The following is an 18,706-nucleotide window of genomic DNA, read 5'->3' on the forward strand; positions in this document are numbered from 1 at the left end:
ACTTATGAAGAAGTATGGAAGATTTATTGATGATTCATGGAAAAATGTTGAAGACTTAAAGAATGCATACATTGAAGACTTAAGACTTTAGTTGTTTAGGTCTTGTAATCTATGTATTTTATTTGAAATAGTTAAATTAGCATGTCAAAATTCAAAAGGCAAGACCGAAACAGTAGAACACTAAGAGAATTTTATTTATTTGCAAAACTCAAAGGAATAATCAATAATTTTTTAGTGATAATCGATTATCTTCGTGAAAAGTGATTTTTGAGAAAAGCCTATGTGATAATCGATTATCACCTACTGATAATCAATTATCCTTGCTGAGAAAAATGTTTAGAAAAGTTTATGTGATAATCAATTATCAACGACATTTATGACTTGACTCTTCAGTTTCTTGACCTAATTTCGAAATAGGATTCTATAAATTAAGTGGTAGGCTTTCCTTTGTAGATACATAAGTTAGAGAAGTCTGAGTACTTGAGAACTCTCTATGGAAGGATTTGGAAACCTAGTGTGGATAGGGCGATAATTTTCATTAAGTGGGATTGTGTGTTGTTGTTGTTACTAAGTGAAGTTGATCATCTTTTGTGTGATTCGAAGGAAGTGTTCATTCCTTGTATGATTCAAGGAAGGTGTTTTTTCATCTCTTGTGTGATTCAAGAGAGATGTCTTCATCATTTGTGTGATTCAAAAGAGGTGTTTTCTAAACTATAAACATTCTTATCTGTGATTGTAAGTTTGGTTTATTTTAGTGATTGATTTAATCTCTATTTGAGAGACTAACAACTAGACATAGGATCTTTTGATCTGATCTAGTATAAATACCTTGTTCAATTTTCTCTTTCATACTCTCTTTATTTTATTGTGATTATTAAAATATAGGAAAAAATTGTAATTAAACTTTTATATTAAAAGGAAAAAATTCTAAAAACACAATTTTTATTAAGAACCCAATTCACCCCTCTTGATTTTAGTGCAAACATGAATTATTTAGTTGTGCGATTCTAAGAATTACGTGGTTGTCCTTGGTGAGGGGTACATGCTCACCTAATCCATATTCTCAGTAGTTGAAGAAGTTTAAGAATGGCTTTTTAGGGTTATAGTGAACCTCGTTGATCGATCTTACTCTTAAGATGAGAATAATCGACCTAAGTTCTATTTTTATTCGATCAACGATCCTTTTAGATATAAGGAGTAAGAGGATCTTGAGTATCCTGGATGACTAAAAATATTGTTTGGTAAGGTTTAAACTTGCTGTAGCATGGGTATTTTTGGGCTAATATGAAGGTTGTTTGGTATTTGCAGGTTTTATAGTCCAGCACGAAGCTAAACCCACGCACACCACGTCTTAACAACCTGTTATAACGACTCCAAGTTAAATATAGTGTTGTTAAGATGAATTCAGTTTTGGTCCTTCAAATTTTTTAAATTTAAAAAAAAAAATAATAATTCACCTGCACAAATGCATAAAAGAATCTTACTCTTGTGACAAGAGTTTTTTTCATAATGATAACTGTTATTTTATTTGAACAAAAGAAATTAATTAATCACTAAAATAAGCGCACATACACAATGTTTACATTTTCAAATTTGGGATAATAAAAATTGTATTTTTTTTTAAAGAATTTAAGAACCTAACTTTTTTCATTTTTTTTTTTAATTTAGAGGACCAAAATGAAGTTGGAAATAATTTTTAGGAATTAAAAAAATACAATCAAACATTTATTAAATGAATCTTCTAAAATTTCCTTTCTTGAATTAAATATTTTTAGAATTTGTTTAAATTATTTTTCAAAAGTTAATCTTTAGAGTTTATTTAGTTTTTCCAAATCGTTAATTCCGAAAGGGGCTTCGTATATCACATTCGGAGCTAAAATTTAGGAAATTTTAAAATAATTCTAAAATTAAAGTTATAAAATAAATAATATTATAATAATTTTTTGAAAATGGTTATTTTTAAATTACTAGAAGATGGATGAATGGTGTAGGGGAGGAGAAAGAATGCGATGGAGAGGTAGTGTGGGAGAAAGAAAGAGGTGAAGGAGATGAAGGATAAAAAAAATCAGAAAACAAAAAGAAAATAAAATAGAAAACAAAAAAGTTTAAGATACTCACACACGTGACATCACTAAACAAAAAGTCTAATATTACGTAATTTTAAATAGCGTGGGTTGAGAACTCCTTGTTCACCTTCAACCAATCGTGATTGATGATGAGAAAGAAAAATCTCCGAATGGAAAGTCGTTGTAAAACATAGCGACTTCAATGTTGTGGACAAATATGAATTGAAGGTCGTTAGTGTAAGGATGACTTCTGTTCTTTAATATAAAAATAACACGAAAGTCACGCTCCTTAATCATAGCTTCAGTATTTAAGTGAAAATGTTTGGGAACCAAGATGGGGGACATAGTAAACGACTTCTACTTTGAAAAAATTATCGTAATTTACATGTAAAAATTACACCACTTCTGTAAAAAAAGAAAAAAAAAAAGTTACTAATGTGAAAGAGCAACATGGTATCATTATAGGCTTTTAGAAAATTTACGGAAGCATTTATAGGTTTAGATAAAATATTTTAACCTAAACCTAGGGATTTTTATCAATATAGATATAGAGTCCAACGTTCTCTAAAACAATTTTTTCATACGTTCATTCTGATGTTGTGTCTTCTTTGTTCGGGTAATCAGGTCGTCATCTAATCAATAGGTACATGTTAAAGATATTCCAATGTTAAAGGTTTAAGTTCGATCGGTCAAAACAGTTAATGTTATAATAATTGCATAATAAATATATCAATAGTCATGCATTTAACTTGTATTTATAATTTTGTTCATAGTCTTTTGATCAGAAACGACCTGATTATAACCCAGTTTGTTTTGTCTAAACTAATTATATATTTATCTAATTCTAATAAAGACCAATGGATCTTCTATTCAATTGTCTGGTTAATCATATCCAACACCATTCAATATGTATATACAGTACAATACGAATATTAAATATTAATTTTAAGCATTATATTTTCTAAATATAAATTTTATAGGAAATAGATGTGGGCCCCATTGAATAGTTATTTGTATTCCAAGAGTGAACGTTCATTATTTAGCCATTGCTCAAATTATATTGAAATATTATGAGTATCACCAGGCATTTTAGTAAACATCACTGGGTATTCTAGTAGAACTTATATGAATAGAATAGTTAGTGTCTAGTCAAAATTAAATTATTAACTTTAATTAGTAATTGTCCAATCAGAACATTGTGTTTTTATGTTAGTAGAACAATGATCATGATAACGTTAATACGTGGTTTGTCACTTTTTTTTTACATTTTTGTTTATACTTTTGGCATGTCGTTCTAATTTATGGGTTGAGATTGGTAATTCTGTGGAAGCAGATACATGGCTTTGAAAACAATTAAATTTTTTGAGTTGGAACATCTTGCTTTGTCAATTATAGCTAAGCATATTTTGTGTATACGCGAGAACAAGATTTTAATAAAGAATTAAGTATATTTTCATCCTTTTGAAACATATCCTGATTAAAATGTAGCTCATGACTTCTGTTCCATTTAATATTTCAATACATTGATGGTTCAAAACTTTTAAAAAAAATATTTGTTCTTATGAAACCGAACATTCCGCAAAAAGTCATTGCTAAACTTTGATTTCGCATTCGTCCTTTTTGTCCTAGGTACTTGTCCTCCTAACTCTAGGTTGGGGTATGTATGCAGAAGAAACTTCAACGCTGCGGTTACTCAAGTGTGTCAACAAATAATTAATGCATAGATTAATGAAAATGTCTTTATTTACCTCATTTGACTTGTTATTTATATTATTATATTTTGTAAATTTTTACCTTAATGGACTTGAACCAAGAGGTTCAATTACTTGAGAGATTCACATTATTCGTGGGACCCAATTACTTATAGGCCCAATAATCTGTTATACCTAATTAGATGTGGGCTTAATTACTTGATATATGGTTACCTTGGTCCGATAAGAAAAAATTGAATACATGTTGGCCTAATGGACTGACATGTACTCGACTAAAGATAATTATGACAGAGTTCAAAGATGTCGTGGCCATATAAAGTATAATATTATATTGGACTTTTACGAACGAAAAAAATGTGATTAGGATAACTCTATTATAAATAGCCAAAATTTTCAGCATAAATAACCATTTGTACAAACGAATGTCATTATATAGCAATGATTTTTATAAATCAGTAAATTTTGTGTATGCTTTTGTTTTTGTTTTTGTTTTTGTTTTTGTATTCACATTATTCATTAATTAAAATTTGCTTTTGTTTTGGTCATCAATTGTATTTCTTATGTCTATAATTTACTAGTATGTATTAAGTGACAAATTAATTATATATATATATATATATATATATATATATATATTTCTTTTGCCCTTTATAAATCTTTATATTTTTTGTTTTGTTATGGAATTTTTGTATTAAGTTTATTCAATTGTCATTCTCAGAAATAGGGTAGTCCTGTAGAAAGAGACCAAGACTATAGGCAACTTTTGAGATTTTTAGGACTTTTGGAAATATGAGATATATGAGAGATATATGTGATATATTATACATAGGAACATATTTTTGTATTTTATTGATATAACTTATATAGAGAGCACAATATAACATAATATCAAGTATAAAATATTTACAGTATCTCACTCTTAATCTAAAATAATAACTAATTTCTAAAATTGACTGAAACATATCTCTAAAACTGAAATATTTTCTAGAAACTAATTTAAATAAAAAAAGATATTAAGTAATATTCTCAACATTCCTCCTTACTTAATATCTCTTATTTAAATTTTATATCTTCATATTTCAAGTATAGCTCCGTGTGACATATTTTCTTCCATTCAGAACAACAAAGATTGATGAGAGAAGAAAATCATGAGGCAGTTGAAGGTACAATGAAGAGAATACTCTCGTAGTCAAGAACAACAAAAGAAGCAAATACAACAACACACAAGTTTTTTCATCTTGTCCCTATTGCAAGAAAAAATGTCATCAACCCAATTGGTTTTTCCATCTTGTCTCCATTGCAAGAAAAAAGGTCATCAACCCAACTGGTGTTGGTGGAGGCCCGATGTCAAATGTCACAAATGTGGTCAATTGTGACATATGGAAAAGGTATGTAAATCCCAAGATTTTGAAGAAGATGTTAAGATTGTGGAGGATAAATTAGAGGAGAAACTACTTCTTACAACATCATGTGTCATAACCAACGAATCTACAAAAGATTGGATTATAGATAGTGGTTGCACAAACCACATGACTCATGATAGATAACTTTTCAAGGAGCTCAACAAATCCAATATTTCCAAAGTAAGAATTGGGAATGGAGATTTCATTTAGTCAATTCTTTTATCCATGACCATCACATCACGATGTCTTCCAAATACTCAAAATTGTTTTCCATTTTGATTTTAGTTTCTCTTATAGTTTACTTGAACTCTTGGAGCTTCATTTCAAACGTATGTTCATCATATTCCTATCCAAATCACAAAAAACTTAGGGTTCAGTCAAAAGTATGAAATGAAAGGGATTATGCGATGAATCGGAATACAAAGATAGAAGCATTACAATGAATCGATTGAAAAAGAAAAAGGAAAAAGAAGAGGAAGATTGAGAAAGAGGAACGATAGAGAACTTAATTAATGCAGTACACTATCGGTCCTTTTTTAAATTCCATCATATCTTTTCCGCCTGATACACTTGTTTTCATGTCTTGAGGCAAGTTACTTTGCTTAGTGTTCGATATGTTAAATGGTATGTTAAAGTCTGAAAAAAAAAAGTCACAAGAAAAACCAATAAATAAAAAATTTCAAATTTTTTGTTTAAAAAAATAAAAAAATAATAATAATTTACCAATCACGGTCCAAATACCATTAGTTTGTTGTGCTTAGATTTCACTCAGTCCATTCTTTTATCCATTACCATCACGGTCCAAATACTCAATTATTTTACATTTTTATTTTAGCTTCTATTATAGTATACCTAAACTCTTGGAGTCTCATTTCAATCGTATTTTCATCCATATTCCTATCCAAATCACACAAAAAAGTAGGGTTCATGTCAGGTTTTACAGAGGGGATTTCACTGGGGAGAACAACACCAATGAGATCTGAGCCTAATCATATAAGATACTAACACCACTCTCAACCCAAAACCTTAAGGTAATGGGTTTATGGGCCTTGATCCTTATATGATGCTCTACTTTCTCAATTCTGGTCAATGTGGGACTTAGACTCACACTAGGATTCCTAACAATCTCCCCCTCAAGGGTGAGTCCCTTCAACCACATTGGTACACTCCCCCCTCTAGCGAAAGCATCCCCAACCACGAGTACTCCTTTTCTGCCCTTTTCTGTACCGCCGTTCTTTTCTTAACGAAACACGCTTACCTGACCCACACTGTCAGGAAGACTTTCGATACTAGGACCATACTGGTACTGCACTCGTCTGAGCCGGTATTAACCATCGGCTCTGATACCACTTGTCAGGTTTTACAGAGGGGATTTCACTGGGGAGAACAAACACCAATGAGACCTGAGCCTAACCACATAAGACACTGACACCACTCTCAACCCAAAACCTTAAGGCAATGGGTTTATGGGTCTTTATTCTTATATAGTGCTCTACTTTCTCATTTCTAGCCAATGTGGGACTTAGAATCACACTTGGATTCCTAACAATCTCCCTCTCAAGGGTGAGTCCCTTCAACCACATTGGTACACTCCCCCTCCAGCGGAAGCATTTCCAACCACGAGTACCCCTTCTCGTACTGCCGTTCATCTTAACGGGACACGCTTACTTGGAACCCTTGCCAGGAAGACTTTCGATACATGGACCTGCACTCGTCTAAGTCGGTTTTTAACCATCGGCTTTGATATAACCACCGGCTCTGATACCACTTGTCAAGTTTTACAGAGGGGGTTTCACTGGGGAGAACAAACACCAATGAGACCTGAGCCTAACCACATAAGACACTAACACCACTCTCAACCCAAAACCTTAAGGCAATGGGTTTATGGGTCTTTATTCTTATATGGTGCTCTACTTTCTCAATTCTGGTCAATGTGGGACTTAGACTCACACTTGGATTCCTAACAATCTCTCCCTCAAGAGTGAGTCCCTTCAACCACATTGGTACACTCCCCCTCCAGCGGAAGCATCCCCAACAACGAGTACTCTTTTTCTGCCCTTTTCTGTACCGCCGTTCTTTTCTTAACGGGACACGCTTACCTGACCCACACTGTCAGGAAGACTTTCGATACTAGGACCATACTGGTACTGCACTCGTCTGAGCCGGTATTAACCATCGGCTCTGATACCACTTGTCAGGTTTTACAGAGGGGGTTTCACTGGGGAGAACAACACCAATGAGATCTGAGCCTAACCACATAAGACACTCACACCACTCTCAACCCAAAACCTTAAGGCAATGGATTTATGGGCCTTGATCCTTATATGGTGCTCTACTTTCTCAATTCTGGTCAATGTGGGACTTAGACTCACACTTGGATTCCTAACAGTTCAGTAGAACGAAAAAGTAAAAAAAAAAAGGTTAAAATATCTTTTTGGTCCCAATTTTCGTCAAGTTTTTTCAAATAAGTCCTAATTTTGGTTTTGTATTCAAATAAGTTCTAATTTTCGTCAATTTTGTTCAATTGAGTCCTTTTTTGCTAACACCGTTTAAATCATTAACGGCCATGAACAGTGACACGTGACACGCTCATGTGTTGACATGTGTACATTTAAAAGAAATTAAAAAATTTTAAAAAAAATTAAAAAACCCACGAAGTGACACGTGGCAGTTACTGTTCATGGCTGTTAATGATTTAAATGGTGTTAGCAAAAAAGGACTCAATTGAAGAAAATTGACGAAAATTGGGACCTATTTGAACACAACACCAAAATTAGGATCTATTTGAAAAAATTTGACAAAAATTGGAACTAAAAAGGTATTTAAAAAAAAAACAAAATAAAAAGTATGGAAAGAAAGGGATTATGTGATGAATCAGAAAACAAAAATAAAAATGTTACATTAAAACAATACAAAAAAAAAAAAAGAGATTGAGAGAGAGGAATTATATAAAACTTACCTGAACAATTAATGTTGCAGAACTTAAAGATGAACGTATACCACAACACAGGATAAAGTTTCGAAGAATGATTCTGGAACTTACTTTCCTCGTGGCATTTAAAACATCTTTTATGGATAAAGTTTTGTAGACTATAAATACAATTAAGTTTTCTAAATATGATTTTCACTAACGTTACCACCACCTCAACAATACTTCATAGGAGACTTCACCACCATAACAACAACATTTTACCGGAGACCTCAACACCACCTCATCAACACAGGATACCCACACCACAATCGCACAAGTGTGATAGTGTTCAAATAAAACAAGTAAGGGTATGATTGGAATTAGAATAAATGATGGGGTGCAGGAAGCAATAACCTTCATCGTATTCCTCTTCAACTTTTTTTTATTCAACTTTTTTATAGTGACTTGTGATTGCGTCCAAACACTATTATAATCATTCAATCTTGATCCAAATAATTGTATCAGGTTTTAGATAATAATTGGTATATAAAAATAGTGAACTTAAATTAATACAACTGCAAAATCCATGGCATATTTCAGGAGCAGACATGCATATGTTTTTCCTTGAGCATAATGTCAGGAGTTTGCATAGACATAATCCATGACAAGAACATATTTGGTTGTGAAATGATGTGGTTCAGATTTTAGTGAATTCTAGTATGATCCAAATAATAAGTTTAGACTATCCTAAGTTTAAAATTGATAAAGATAAAATACAAAACCTGCTTTAAAAAAATTAAAAAGTATGGATTCAAACTCAAATCCATATTTTAGAAAATGAACTTTTAGTAGATTAAATCAGATCAAAATTAAATTGGATAAGACAAACCAGATTTTTTGTCCATCCTTACTGTCTGTCCAAGGATAGAGAACTCCCAAAAGTTACCCTATACCTCAATTTTGGGATGTATTTTGCAAAATTTTCTAGAGAGATAAAAAAAATGTATCAGTATAAATAAGACATAAAAAATGAAGAAAAAAACATGTATTAATATAAATAATAAATAGAAATGAATTTTGTATAGTTTTATTTATAACTTTATTTCTTATATTTTAAACATGTACTAGTCTATAAAAGTTTTATGATATGTTTGTCCTCTAATTTTGCGAAAGCAAACAGTTCTAATATATTGATAAATTTTTTCAAACTTACAGAAAATATCAACATCTTCATAAATAATAATTATATAAAATATTAACCATCTTATTAATTATAAGTTTCAATATTCTTACCACGTAAAATGTTTTTAATATTTTGTGTTAACATTTAAATATAATATATTACGTTAAACTAAAATAGTTCAATTTTGTAACTGCTTAATTAAAATTTTATAACATCAGAAAACTTAAAATTTGATCGTTAATTTAAATAATAGATTAATACAAAAAATACATGCAACTCCTAGTATATAATGAAAATTGATGCCACTTAACCAAATATTAAGGAGAAAGAAGAAATCAAAATCAACAAATGATAATCACAACGCATTTCATATAGTGCATGAAAATGAACTAATCGCACAATGTTACACAGACATTGCGCACTGCCAAGACAGTACGATCCAAGCCCACAAACAAGACTGGCGACCCAGGCTCATGACCGAGACAAGTTCGCTGAAGTCCATGGTTGAGATGGTCAGGCCAGGTTGACAGTTGAGACAGGCTAGTTTAGGTCCAAGTCGAGACAAGCCAGGATCAGCCCTATCCATGATTGAGACAGTCTAGCCTAGGTCCATGGTCAAGATGGGCCAACTCGAGCCCAGGATCGAGAAAGGTTGAGTCGGGTTGATGATTGAGACAAGTCAATTGTGGCCGACAACCGAAACGTGACGACCTTGCCTAATGGTCGAGATAAGCCAATTCGGACCAATGGTCGAGTCTGGCCAACTCGGGCCCATGGCAGAGAAAGGTCACCCTGTGTCGACAACCGAGACGGGCCGGTCCATGCCGATGACCGAGACAGTGTGGTATGGGCTAATGGCCAAGACGGGTACGTCCTAGGCTAACGATCGAGATGGGTCAACCTGTGCCGATTGTCGAGACAGTCTAGTCGATGTCGACGACCGAGACAGTTCGGCTCGGACCCACAAGCGAGTAGGGTTGGACCCACAAGACTGACCTAAATCGAAATTTTAATAGTATATTTAAAAAGTAATAATATATTTTTCATGTTTAAAAAGAAAGTACATGGACTGATCCTGACCCACAAGGCTTTTGGCCGCTTTTTAGCCCTGTGAGCTTTTTTTATTGGGGACTTTTTGGCACCGTGGGTTTTTTTGACTCCAATCCACATGGGTCAAAGCCTAGCTTTGTTGGTTGAGTCAAATTAACAACTTTATTCCATACCTAAAGAATACATATAAGCGGCGTCATGTCAGCAATGGTGGTGGTAGCGACAATGGTGATGGTGGTGGTGTTGGAGGTGGCTATGGTAGTGGTGGTAGTAACAATGGTGAAGAGTCATAAAATGGAATGTGAGACTAAATTGAACAAATTTAACTAAAATAGGGACTAAATTGAACAAATTTAACTAAGATATGGACTTATTTGAACAGACTACAACCACTCATAAAGTGAACAATATCAAGTCATGTCAACAATGCTAACGTGTATACTCTTCATTATCAATTTAAGCGAGGTCACAAAAAGAACGAAATTTTACATAATTTAACAAATGAGGGACAAAATTGAACAAACTTGATCAGAAAATGAACCAAAATAGTATTTAAACTACAAATATATTAAACTACAAATAATAATAATAATAATAATAGTTATTTTGACTTCGGGTGCGTTGGATTTTCTTTTAAAATAAGAGTTCCTTCTTTTAGTTCATATGTCCAACTCCATGCCTTAGATCTTCTTTTAAAACATGATTAATGGCCTTTTTTTTTTCTAATTTAACATTAATTGGATGACACAATCTGGATATAGAATAGGAATGGTCTCCTTCATCGTCCGTGAATCAGAGCGCGGCCCCCACCACCGCTTGAGCTTGCAGCCACCGCTGCTTTGTGCCTTCCTATTCTCAGTCACTGCCACCGTTGAGGTTAATCTCCCGTTTCTCTTCTTCTCTGTTTCTGTTTTGTGCATTTATGGACCTGTAGCTGAAATGGTGATTGGGATTAATAGAATATTATCATGAGTCGTTGATACCAATTTTTTGATGAGGCTACTGACTAGCTTGAGATTGATGATTGAGGTTCCTGGATTTAATTTAATTCTGTTTGGAGTTTATTTGCACTGAAATAGGCTCCGGAATGTAAGAATGATGAGGTTTATGTTTGAATTTTGCCTTGATGGTCATCTGCATATGGATATATGAAATCGAAGTTCTGTTAAATGCTGAAGAATTTTGTTGATGGCTTTCGTATGTTTGGGATATATGTCTGTTGCTGGATTCTGTGACCACGTTTGTGATCTTTATGATGTTAAAGCTGTTAATTAATCTGGGATTGATGTTTGAGTTGCTTGAATTGAAGAGATGGTACAATTTATACGCTCGTTTTTTTATGATTAGCTTTGGTTGGGATTATTGAATGTGAATTTTATGGGTTTGAATTCATGATTGGTGAATGTTTTGAATTCATTATTGAACATGATAACTATATCTGTTTGGACCCTAGGTACTATGGATGAAGATACCTTTGAAATCCAGCTCCAACGGTTCCGGGATAGTATACAAGAAGCAAGCAACAAAATGGAATACAATTTCTTTTTATTGAATGAGCTGGCCAGGTTCTGCCCGAAAGGATTAAGTTAATCCAATCTCAGCGGTGGGATGTAATAGAAGAATATGAAAAATTAGAGTCAGGTAAGATAACTCTATTTATTTATTTTAAAAAAATTAAATTTTTTTATTTATTTGTTTTTTTCTGTGTTTTTCTTTTCAGACTTTAAACTAAAGAAGAATGAGTGTAGAAACCTTGCTCAATAATTTCTTTTAGACTTTTTATATTATCAGAGCATTTAGTTTTCATCACTTTATGATTATAGCATTATCCATATACACTTTAGTTAATTATCACATCCAATCTTATGTTTTGTTTGCAATGTTGATAACAATACAAGTGTCACTAATTCCATAGCCAAGATGTTATCAAGGAGTCTTCTCTGTCCCATGTTGCAATGTTGAATTTTCTTCTTTTCTTTTCATTCTTTTCCACTATCTACTTCTCTTTACTTTTCTTTGGACCAATCAATTGGTCCAGCCTAGTTTGGAGCAGACCATCTATAAAATTTAGGCTGGTATGTGTTTTATGGAAATATCAATCAGTTTATGTATAATGGTCTCTACATTAATGAAGGGAATTTACACTTATTACTGACTAATTAGGTATTACAATTTAATTATATGATAAGATAAATTAAAATATATATACATTCTTGAAAAATTACGTATCACATGGATTCCCACTGTTTTTCACTTCTTTAGAGCTCAAAAAGTTAGAATGAAACAAGAACAGCTAAAACTTTCAAACTTGATTTTGGATCTTTCAATATAATGTATGATCTATTATAGTAGCCATGGAAGGGTTATTATAAATTGAATAACTATACTTTACTCTTGTTTTATGTTTCTGGCACGTACTTTTAACTTTATATTTATTATGATTGTGTTTTTTTTTATCAGCAAAAAATAATTAAATAAATAAAATAGAGTACTGTGGGTCTAATCCTTCTACAAAAAGAGTTACAAGGTACATTTACACAAGGTTTACACATTTTAAAGATATCTATGCTAACAAAGTGTTAAGAAAGAGACTAATATGTTAGTCTTATATTAGTAATAGAGTAATTTTTCAGACTTTGTCACTTTAGATTAATGTAGAGGTTATAGAGTCACATGGAATTATGCTCTCACTTCCAACATGATGTTATGCTGACGTAATGAGCATAATGACATTTTCCTAGTTGCTGTCTACCCTTGGTTAACCTGTTGCAATATTTTCCCTCATGCCTGCATATGCTCTTTGTCGCCTAGTCCATTCCTGCATTAGAGGAGTTGTATTGTCCTGTCGTCTATTCCAGATAGAAAGAACATTTGTGCTTCACTACAATCTCATCCCCTGCAAAACAAAACATATCTTTCCCAGCCCTTCCCATACACTCCTTTCCTACAAATTAAGTCTTCACTTCCCTACTTTCAAACCACTTTCAAACTGCTTTCCAATTGAGTGTGTGTTTGTTCTTGAATAGTAAGTTCTCGATAGAATCACAATGATTTTAAGCATTGAGTTGGCATTGGTACCAATCATTATATGAAAATATTACATTTGGTAATTTATGTTTCATCGAAGTCCATGCACTCACTTGTGCCATACAAAAGATTTTTTTTGGGTCTACTTTCCTTTGCTTAAAAATAACCCTGTTTTTATGCTTCCAAATAGAGATATTAAAATGGGTTTCAACCCGTGAGCCAACCCGAATCTCCACAGGTTCGAGTTGGGTTAGGTTGAAAAAAATTAAGTTTTTTTAAAAGTGGGTTGAACTCAACCTGACTCATTTAACTCACTGGTTAAACGGGTTTGAGTCGGGTTGAGGGTGGGTTGACTCACTTAACCCACCAAAATTTTTTTACAAATTTTTTTAATAATTATTTACTATCTCTAATCATATAAGTTCACAATTTCATATTTTTAAATGCTAAAATAGTGGTCAATAATATTTGAATAATTTGAATGTTTAATTAATTTCATTGTCAAGTTATATACATTAGTACTTTCATCTTTAACTATAATCCTTATAGTAAATTACTCAATCAATTGTCTTATAGACAAATTTTTCTAGATTAGCATGACAACAATGTGTAATTTTTTATTTATATTTTATTGAATAGCATGACAGAAAATGTGTAATATTAACCATGTTTTCTTGGACTATATGGACACTTTATTAGAAATAATTCATCATATATTGGCAGTGAGCATGATGAAGACATTTGTTCTTGATTTTATTATGATTGTCATCTCATGAATTGCTTAAAAAATTATTTAAATATATGAATACTTAAAAATAAATACATAAATAATTTTTTTATGTGGGTTGGTAAGCCAATCCACTTAACCCACCAACCCGTGGTGAGTTGAGTTAGGTTGCAAAATTTCTGACTCACTATAAAGTGAGCCGGGTTGGGTTCACTCATTTTCAACCCGGCTCATGGTGAGCCAACTCGTATAAGTCGAGTTGGCTCACTTTGACATGTCTACTTTCAGATTTCCCAAATAATGGCCAACCTCATTCCTTTTCAACTTCTATTTTATTTTTCATTTAGTTGCATAAGATGAAAGTGTTGGAAATTAGCACATGGTTTGTTATGATGCATTGTATTCACACCAACCCACTGATCACACATCCCCCACACTGTTTTGCTTATTTTACGGTCAAAGAAGAGATGTATGATACTCTCCTCACTTTCTGCACATAGCTCGCATAAGGCATTTCCTAAATGTATGCCTTTGATTACTAACTTTGTCTTAATTGCCAACTTATCCACCATTACCCTCAATCCTAATATTTGTGCCTTTGGAAGCACGTTTAAGGACCAAAGAGGTTTAAAAACACGTCTTTCCACCTATAATATCTTGCAGACAATTGTATGCAGACCTTACTATATACGATCCTTCTTTTTCCTCCAACCATATCCAGGAATCATCACAGTTTCTTTTGATCTTTTGGTCATTTATGATTTGCATTAAGTCATGTTCTTGTATTTTTTTCCCACTCTAATCTAGTTCTTCTCCAAGTTAAATTCCATACCCATTCATTATGTGTCCATCCCCCGAGTTCCCCTACAGTGCTATCTTTACAGTTTGAAATTGCATATAATCCAGGAAATCTAGAACACAATGAAGTTCCTCCTACCCATTTGTCCTTCCAGAACCTAATTTTATTTCCTTCTCCTACTCTCCACATAACTGTGCGTTCAAACCAATCATCGTGTTTCCTGCTTCCACAAACATACCTTAGATCTTTCCACCATAAGGATTTGTTGTTTTGTTATCTTAAAGTCATTTAAGTTCCTCCAAGATCCATACTTTTATTCTAGAACCTCCTTCCATTTCCTTTCATTTTCCACCTCTAATCTCCATTTCCATTTTGCTAGAAGGACTTTGTTAAAATTTGCAATATCTCTAATACCTAGCCCCCCTTGTTCCTTAGATTTACATAAATTTTCCCATTTGATCCAGGATGTTTCTTTGTGCTTTTATGAGCTCTTTACACACATTTTTATGAGCTTTGAAGAATGATAAATAATAAAGAGGAAATGCTGAAATAACTAACTTTATTACGCAAACTCGCCCAGCAAAGGATAAAGATTTTCCTTTCCCCTAATTGGTATACCTAGGTACTTGAACGAGATTTTCATGTGTTTACAGTTTAGCATCCTAAAGAATGATCCACGACTTCTATCTTAATCCCCATTCCTCCAATCTTACTTTTAAAGAAATTAGTCCTAAGTCCATACGCCAACTCAAATATTCTTAAAATCGATTTTATAACTATTATGTTACTTGTGTTTTCTTCACAAATAAATAAAGTGTCATATGTAAAGTGCAATAGGCCAACCTCAATTGTCATAACACCTTGATATAATTCTTTCTTTGATGTTTTTCTTACCATTCTTGTTAACCCCTCAACTACTATAAAGAATAAGAATGGAGTCATTGAGTCCTCTTACGTGTTACTCACATGAACAGAGAGAATGCATGAGCTTATATCTTAAATTTTTTCTTTTATATTTTGAAAAACAAATTTGTTATTTTAAAATACTGAATGGAAGGACTTTTTTATACTTTTGATATGTTAAGAGTGGGTTGTTACGATTTTAAAATAAAATAAAATAAAAAAATTTAACAGTGATGAAAACATTAAAAAAGAAATATTAGAGATAACAAAATTTAATATTCATAAACCAAACACATATTTAAATATTTTTTATTTTAAAAAGGTAAGTGCAATATTGTTTTTGAAGACATAATAAATGGTTAATATATTAAAAATTAAACTATATGATCATAGTCAAAATTAACTAATGACTTCAAATATATAAATAGTATTATAAATAAATTCTAATTCTATAACAGGGTTAGAATTCATTTTTATAATTGTTTATAACCGTTATTTTAATCACTTTTATTCTTATTAATATAAATTATTTTATTCCTTTTGATTTTGAAATCGTGTTTTTTTTATCAATTAAAAACTACATATAAAAATGCTATCTATTTATAAAAAAATTAATTTTTATTATATATATATATATTAAATATAAACTATAAAAGTGTAACATCTTTTTTATATCTAATACATACTTTAATTGTATTAAGCGTTTATATATATATATATATATATATATATATATATATATATATATATATATATATATATTGTTAGTTAGTTACTTTAATTCTAAAAAAGAAATTGTTTACTATTTTAATTATACGGTGAGGACTAAAACAAAGACATTGTAGGAAATTAAATCATATTTAAGTCTTAAATAAATAAGATTAGTAAAACTATTTCAAAAAAAAAAATAGTTTGTTTCATATACTTTAGGAATAATTTTTAAAAATTACGTAAGTTTATAACGAATTTAGTTTTACTAACTAGATTAATTAATTTCTTATAAAAGATTCCATTAGCTATATAGGATGTATTCATTTTATATTTAGTTATTTGTATTGAATAAAATTATATATATATATATATATATATATATATATATATATATATATATATATAATGATATCTCAAATAATAATATTATAATAAAAATCAGTACATAAAAAATCTATAGTTCATGTCAATACTTTAGTATACATTTGAAGCATGAAATTTTATATTTATTAAAGTATTAACTTTTGTAGCTGGCAACAGAAAAAGCAATAATTTTTGTAATAAGTATTTTTTATGAAATGTTAAATATGTAATAAATGTTATAGTGTTTAATAATAATAGTAATAATTATCTGTTTCTTACGTTTTTGTCTTTAAAAATTATTAGTTTATCTTTTCTTTTAGAATTTCAAGAATACGTTTGTCATTTTTTTTCTATTATACTTTTATGTCTCTTTCAATTTTGAAATAATGTATATTAGATAAGGGTCGACGTAACTCCAAGCAATAAAGGTGTTTGTTTTAGGTATTTTAAGAAAAAAAGAACTTCAAATTATTTCAGAATATAATTTTATTAAATTAATTATGAAATTATATTTAAATTATTTCAGTATCAATATATATTAATTAAATTTAATAAAAAGACTTATTTTTAAATTTGTTTAAGATCTTTCAAAATTAAAATATATTTTAATATAAATAATTTTATAAATAAATAAAAAAAATCTCATTCTTAAATTTAATTTATGTCTTTTAACTTGATTAGATCATAAAGAAAAGAATAAAATATTGCATAACTGTTCTATTAAAATTAAGAAAATTTATTATATTTCTCAATTAACGAAAAAAAAACCTTAAAATATACATCAAGAGAAATATAAAAATGAATAATAAATATTTTATTTAATGAGTGTATAGGTTTATTCAAGTGGGGTATATATAATTACCTAAATCATTAATTTTTATTTCAGTTAGTTTTTACTTCATCATTGTGCTATTGCTACAAATAGACAAAAATTAGAGTTTCAATATAAAAAGCATCCCAACACAAAGAAGAAGAAAGAATTCATACCAGAAACCTTCAAAAATGGTCTTCTCCATCTTTCAACTGGTTTTTCTGGGAATTTTATGTTCTGCTTTGGTCCTCACATCAGGTAAGAATTCAAAATCTGATTTTTTGTCTTTCAAATGTGTGTATATGCTTACAAATTTTGATTGAAGAGTGAGTGATATAAGAAAAATGTTATAAGAATGTCAAGTTTTGAAGTGGTTTTTTGTAGGCATAGATTGTGCATAGTTCTTGAAAATCTGGAATTGTTTTTTACAAATGTTTGGAACTTTGTTGTTTATTACAGGGCAACCTGTGACGGTGAGTCCATGGGTAGACTGTGCTGGACCATGCGTATCTTTCGACAATTGCAACTTTAACTGTCATAATTTGGGATACAAAAGTGGGGGTTTCTGTGCATTTTTCACTTGTTGTTGTTTTAGAAATTGATACACTTTGTACTCTTGAGTAGTGCATGCCCTCAAATAAATGAATAAAAAACATTTGCAATAGTTTTGGTATAGGGCTGATTATCGGGATTAAATATGTTTTAAGTTTTTTAGTTTTTAGTAAAAATTGGAATTAATTCATCTTAAAAATTTTAGTCCTCCAATTTTATATATGCGTATATTTAGTCCCTGTAGCCTAATTTTGTTAAATTTATTTAACGTTTCAAACATGTTTTATAATAATATTTGAATTATTTATACTGTTTACTAGCAGTTAATAAACACATATGAAACATCAAATAAACTTAAAATTTGATTAAAACCTAAATTTACGCATTTTTAACAATGAAAGTCTAAATTGATTCAAAGTTTTGAAGATGGACTAATTTTAATTTTCACTAATTTAAAGGACCAAAAATATATTTAACCATTATTTATT

At 30.8% G+C, this 18,706-nt stretch overlaps 2 long non-coding RNA genes across 2 annotated transcripts; both read left to right on the forward strand.

Annotated features, from left to right (window-relative positions):
* The first annotated feature begins 10,990 nt into the window (after positions 1 to 10,990).
* Positions 10,991 to 15,431, forward strand: LOC114184271 (uncharacterized). The gene is made up of 3 exons (XR_014995125.1): positions 10,991 to 11,201; positions 11,779 to 11,966; positions 12,046 to 15,431. It is a non-coding gene; the product is annotated as an uncharacterized LOC114184271 (long non-coding RNA).
* A 2,177-nt stretch (positions 15,432 to 17,608) lies between these two features.
* LOC146886097 (uncharacterized) lies at positions 17,609 to 18,339 on the forward strand. The gene is made up of 2 exons (XR_014995124.1): positions 17,609 to 17,924; positions 18,126 to 18,339. It is a non-coding gene; the product is annotated as an uncharacterized LOC146886097 (long non-coding RNA).
* The last annotated feature ends 367 nt before the right edge of the window (positions 18,340 to 18,706 follow it).

Source organism: Vigna unguiculata, chromosome 5 (genome assembly GCF_037176805.1).
Source record: "Vigna unguiculata cultivar grain cowpea cultivar isolate G323 ecotype 2 chromosome 5, ASM3717680v1, whole genome shotgun sequence".
Taxonomy (NCBI): Eukaryota; Viridiplantae; Streptophyta; class Magnoliopsida; order Fabales; family Fabaceae; genus Vigna; species Vigna unguiculata.